Source organism: Nicotiana tabacum, chromosome 11 (assembly GCF_000715075.1).
Source record: "Nicotiana tabacum cultivar K326 chromosome 11, ASM71507v2, whole genome shotgun sequence".
Classification (NCBI taxonomy): Eukaryota; Viridiplantae; Streptophyta; class Magnoliopsida; order Solanales; family Solanaceae; genus Nicotiana; species Nicotiana tabacum.
Window position 1 is genome coordinate 167350019 of NC_134090.1, and position 6742 is coordinate 167356760.

A 6742-nucleotide genomic window follows, 5' to 3' on the forward strand; every position below is an offset into this window, starting at 1 on the left:
TAAGTAGAGACAGTGGCAAAGTTAGAATTTCTTCAAGGGTATTCAAATTTGAAATAAGTGAAAAAAATTCCCGACAAAGGGTGTTCAATATGTGTTATATACCTCTAAAATATAATATTTTACCTATATACACAGTATAATTTTTCGATAAAGGGTGGTCAATTGACCAATCTTATGACCATGTGGCTTCTCCCGTAGGTAGAGAGACTATTTTTAATAGACACTCGGCTCAAAGAATATATACAATGTGTGAGAATAAATTTTACTTAATTCAGCGGGCTGCTTTTATGTAAAAGCTTTTATCCTATGGGTCATTAATGAGCTTAAACTGGTTAAAAAACTTCAAGTTAGATCTACCGTGTAAATTTTTCCAAAGTTATTCCGCTTAGAATTTTTTCTTATTTTGAAAAAAAATCAATAATTCATCTATAATTAAAAGAATTATTTTTGCTTATTTGCGCTGTATAATTTTTCGGCGATGAAAAACATCTGATCTGTATTTCATTTCACAACCATATTTGAGATCAGATATACTTTTCACTTGGGGTATAATAAAATCTTCGAGGCTAATAAATTCAAAATAAATATTCTCTTTTAAATTATTTCACTATAAAATCTCTCAATTTTACTGTATCTTTTTCTCACAAAGATATGCATCATTCATGACATCAGCAGTAAACACAAAATTCAAAGTCAGCTTATAAATTTGTCTATTACATTGTATGATTATAGACAAGTAGGCAATTTATTTTCAAAGAAAGGGGCTGGACCATTTAAGTCTTCAACTACACTGTATTTGTCGATCGATAAGATCATTCAAATATTGTATTTTAAATATTCATGTATTTCTCTGTAACATTTTATGTGATGTTATTTTCTTATTAATCCGTTTTTTAAACTGTCAATGTTATCTTTGATAATATACTTTTATAGTCGTAGAAGTATCATGACATGTTTAAAATATTTTTTTTTATTTCATTTGCCCCAATTTATGCAATACACTTTTTTTTAATCTGTCACAGAAAGAATAATATTATTTTATATTAAAATTTAATTTTAACTTTAATTTTTTATTTTAACCTCATTGAAATGAGTTATAGGCACAACTTCAGCTGACCGAAGACATGACCCTTGATAGGAAGGTGTGAAGGTCAATGATTAAGGTAGTAGGGTAGATGGTCTAGATTGTTCATACCGGTAGTATTAGTATGTACTCTCGCATTCTGTTGGTATTAGGTTTCTATGACTACTTGTCGTTTCTTTCATTTTGGTCATCTTAAATATCTTGTTATTTTTTGTGATGTTTTACATGGTTTTTTGGTGTTGTCCCTTATTGTCTGTCTTTTTATTAATGTGGTGTTTATGCTTTCTTGTGCTGAGGGTCTATTGGAAACAACCTCTCTATCTTCACAAAGTAGAGGTAAGGTCTGCATACAAATTACCCTCCCCAGCCTCACTATGTGAGATTATACTGGATATGTTGTTGTTGAGATGCTTTATAACTACATAAATATCTATCATGACTTATTTTAGACCACAAATTTTAAAGTCTTTCTTTCATTCTTTCTTAAACTTCGTACCCAATCAAACTCGTGCACATTAATTATGCCACATAAAATGGAACCGAGGAATAATAAAATGGCTACATATCACATGATAAGCTCTATATAAAGGAGGAGCAAGGAGTTGTATTTCACTTCATAGCCAAATTCAATTGAAGCATAATAGCATATATAGCATCTACTACTGCAATGGCAAGAACCACATTAGCAATTTTTGCCATTTTCATTTTTTTATCTGCACTTTGCTTCAACCAAAGTGCTAGCTCACGTCATATTATTGATAGTCCAACACACAGAATCCTCTTATCCCAATCTGCTGCTAATGATCAGCTCAAGACAACTAATCATAATCTTGATGTCATATCCTCTTGCAGATTTTGTGTCCCTCAGTGTGGTTCTTGTACTTGTTGCATTGCCAAATTGAAGGATTAATTATGCTGTAGTTATATTTTGTTAATTGAAGCCAAATGACTAAAATACTTTTCTTCCCAATAATTTTAAGTCTTCGAGCCGAGGGTCTATAGGAAACAACATCTCTACCTGCATACGGTAGGGGTAAGGTCTGCGTACACATTATCCGATCTCCAGACCCCATTTATGCAATTGTACTGGGGTTTTGTTGTTGTTGTTGTTGTTATTGTGATGTTAATTGTAGAAATTTGCATTTGGCTCCAAGAATAAAATACTTATCTTCTCAATAAATTTAAGTGTTGGGAAATGCTTGTTTAAGTTTAGTTCATGAATGTTACACTCTCTTAATATCCTATAAAAGTGACACTATATATGTCACTAATGCTTGTATATGTAAGTTTAAAAGGGTACCGAGGGAAATGAAGAGTTGAAGATATTTAGTTAATTATTGTTTTAAACAATTATTCTAATGATTTGGTTCTGTAACGGCTCATGTACAACTGTCAAGGTATTGTCCGCTATGGCCCAACCCCTTTTGCCTCATGGTTTTGTCCTCTTGGACTTTAACCCAAAAGGCACCTTAGTAGTTTGAATCTTGAACTTCTCCTTATATGACCTCTAAATTTTCCCTTTTCTTCTGACGTGGAATTTGCCCACGGTAAGTTTCGCATCAAACCTCCTTTCAGAGTTCAATCTCAACAATCTATTGCTTACCAAACTCAAAATTGAACGACATATGAAGGATATTAAGATCAGTCAGTAGTACTGCTAAGTCATTGACTTGATATATCAACTGTGGCAAAGATACAGGCAAGTACCAATTATACATCCATTTTTCATGGTTTTCATGCTCAAGTAGCTGATGAGATTGAGGAAGCAGAAATTTACATAGAATATTTAATGAGTTATATTTAATCAATAAGCACCAGTGGTAGAATAGTACCCTGCCATAGTACAGATCCGGGTTCGATACCCGGCTGGTGCATTCTTGTGTTTGCTGTGATGAATAATTTGCGCTCAATGTGGTGACTTAGGGTCTCCGCAGTTGTCTGAATTTATTGGACGAAGAATTACGCATCTGAGCTTCCCTATTTTTCTAACTTTTTTATGTTAAAAAAAAAATCAGTTTAGTAAATTTTACAATTTTTATGCACTATAATATGGCTAAGATACCTATATCAACATTGAATTACCTGTATAGATTGTAATTTGGTAACATAGACAATGCGGTGAATATATTGCTATAACCAATTTAAGTACGATAATAAATAAATAAATTTATTGGACGAAGAGTTGCGCATCTGAGCTTCCCTATTTTTCTAACTTTTTTATGTTAAAAAAAATCAGTTTAGTAAATTTTATAAATTTTATGCACTATAATATGGTTAAGATGGCCTATATCAACATTGAATTATCTGTATAGATTGTAATTTGGTAACATAGACAATGCGGTGAATATATTGCTATAACCAATTTAAGTACGATAATAAATAAATAAATTTTTCTATCAATGTGTATAAGTTAAATTCATCAATGGAATGTGACCGTAAAAAATCTATACGTTCGAAAAAGGTTTGTCTACATCATGCAGGAACGACTAAAAGATCTTTCTCATTTTTCTGAAAAATTATGGTGGTCGTGCTAACTTGCATGCATTTCGATTAATTTCACAAGGTATGTGCTACATCCCGCAAGCATAAGTACTGGACGATTTTGTCTATCAAAGTTTGGACAGATGGAATGAAATCACCTTATTTTTATCTCCGTTGGAATTTGAATCCGAGACTTCATGATTCTCAATCCACTTTATTAACAACTAGGTCACATCCTTAGGTGTTTTCTCATTTAATATATTGTTCATTCAACAGCCTGAAAGTTTCTCTTGAAATCTCATAAGACAAATTCACTTTGTATACAAGTTTTACCCTTATACTATACTGCTAATTACTAAGATATATCTCTTGGAAATGACAAAATTTGGACCTTATCATAGCTATAAACACTTGCATGCTAAGATTATTCATCAACATAGCTACTTAAAATTTTAAACCATGGCAAAGAAGAATACAATGTCCATATTTGCAATTTTCATGGGGTTTTCCCTTCTTTTCATTCTTTGCAATTCTTCGTCTGATGGTAATTATTTAAGTGATAGTATTGCAACTATAGACAACTATTTTACTCCAGTTTCAAAGGGCTTTTTTGCTGAGCTTCAACGTAGAAAAATGGAGATTTGCTCATGTACTCCTTGCTGTTACATATGTCCATGTCCTACTTCTTAAATTGGCTCTCTAATAAATATAGAGTTTAACTTATATTTGTCAATTGACATCGTCTTTTTTACACTATCACATCACCCTTAGTTACCTGTTGTATGGAGGGTGTTTACTTACAGATATTTTTCAGGTGATCTGATAATGTAAAATTTTCTTTACATTGTTGATGAATAGTGTTAAACTCAAACCATAGTCTACTTTGTATTTGTTTTTTCCTTTATGTATTTCCCTATGTAATGTGAAAAATAGAGCTGATGGTACATAGATGAATAGTCTATAAACTATCAGTTCCAAGTGTTTGAATTGTATAATTAAGAGAATAAAACGTTTAAACCATTTTGTGTAGGAATTTTTGTTCTATAAAAGATGCTTTACTACACTATAAAACTTTTGTGACGACCCGGTCAGTCGTCTCATGAGTTACTGCTCCATTTTTCCCATTTTTGCTTCTTTATGCTTTGTTTATCCGTGTTATGTGGTCTCGGGTTAGTCGGATCGAATCCGGAATGATTTTGGTAAGGTTTGAGACACCTAGTCTCTTTTGAGGAAGCTTCAGTTGGAAAAGTCAATCAGATATTGACTTATGTGTTAGCGGGCTCAGATGTAAATTTAGATGGTTCGATTAGCTTCGGGAGGTGATTTAGGACTTAGGAGTGTGATCAAAATGAGTTTTGGAGGTTCGGAGTAGATATAGTCTTGAATTGACGAAGTTGATATTTTGGCGATTTTCGGTTGGTAGGCGAGGTTTTGATATAGGGGTCGAAATAGAATTCCGAGAGTTGCAGTAGCTCCGTTGTGTTATTTGAAATATGTGTGCAAAATTTCAGGTCATTCGGACGTGGTTTGCTTGAGTTTTTGATCAAAAGAGAAATTCAGAAGATTTTAGAAAACTTAGGCTTGAATCCGATGTGTTTTGGTTGGTTTGATGTTGTTTGTGGTGTTTTTAAGATTGGAACAAGTTTGAATAAGGTATTGGGATACGTTTGTGCCTTTGGTTGAGGTCTCGGGGGGCTCAGGTGAGTTTCAGGCGGTCAATCGGACCATTTAGTGGAGTTTAGAGTTGCAGAAATTGCAGGTTCAGTGTTGCGGACAATAAACCTTCGCATTCGCGAGAGGAATCGCGATTGCTAAGGGTTAGCTGGTCAAGGCTAGATTTTGGACTTCGCGTTCGCGAGAAAGGCTTCGCGTTCGCGCAGGGCTGGGATGTGATGCATCGCGTTCGCGTAGAGGAATTGGGTCAGTTGGGTTTGTGGTCGAGTTGTTCATCGCGTTCGCGAGAGAGGGAATGTGTTTGCGAAGAGTAAGTCTGAGGAACCATCGCGTTCGCGATGACCTTGTTGCGATCGCGTAAGAGGATTTTGGTCAAAGTCATTTTTGTGCTTCGCGAACGCGAAGCGTTGACCGCGTTCGCGAAGAAGGAATTAATGCGTGGGTAGAAAGTTTTTAAGGTCGTCTTGTCCGCGAATATGGGGTTTATTTACTTCATAGTTGGTCGTTTTTGGAGCCTTATGAAGGAAATTGAAGAGAGATTCAAGGGGAAATATTTGGAGGTAAGAATTTTGGACTTAAAACTCGATTTTATTGTGAAATCTACATAATAAATTATGAAATCTAAGCTTAAAATTGAAAAATTAGGGCTTGAGATTTAGAGACTTAAAATGAGGATTTGAAGGGCCTTTTGGACTGCGATTTCAGTGTTCTTGGTATGTATGAACTCATGGGGAGATAAAAAATTTATTAATATAAAAATTATTAAATTCTGATACATGAGCCCGGGGGTCGGGTTTTGGTAATTTCGGGATTTGTGTCATATTTTGATTGTTTTCGTTTGGGTTTCGTTCCCTTAGCATCTTTTGACGTCCTCATTCTGATTTTTGGATAGATTTGACGCGAGTGGAGGCCGATTCGAGGGGCAAAAGCGTTGCAGGCTAGAGATTTGACCGGTTCGAGGTGAGTAATGATTGTAAATGATGTTTTGAGGGTTTGAAACCCCGGATTGCACATCGTAGTGCTATATTGAGGTGGGGCACATGCTTGATGATGAGCGTGGGGTTGTGCACTATTAGGGATTGTGACTTGGTCTGTCCCGATTAATGATTTACCGCGTATTAGACTGAAATCTATTTGATATCATCATTATTTGGGCTGAATGACATATTTGGGCTTCGTGCCAACTATTTGAACCCTTCGGGGATTTTTACTGGTATTTTCTCACTGTTTTGACTTTATACTTGAACTCAGTCATGTTATATTTCACTATTTTCGTACTCAGCTATGTTTACTCTATTTTAACACTTACATGATCTTTTAAATGTTATTTTGGGCTGAGAAACATGTTTTACTACTGCCCGAGTGGCTTGTAAGGATTTTTGATTGAGCAATGCCGAGGGCCTATGTTGTGAGGAAACACTGATATTGATTTGAGGCCGAGGGCGTGAGATATGTACGCCACGAGGTGGCTTGACTGATATGAGGTCGAGGGCCTAGTTTTGA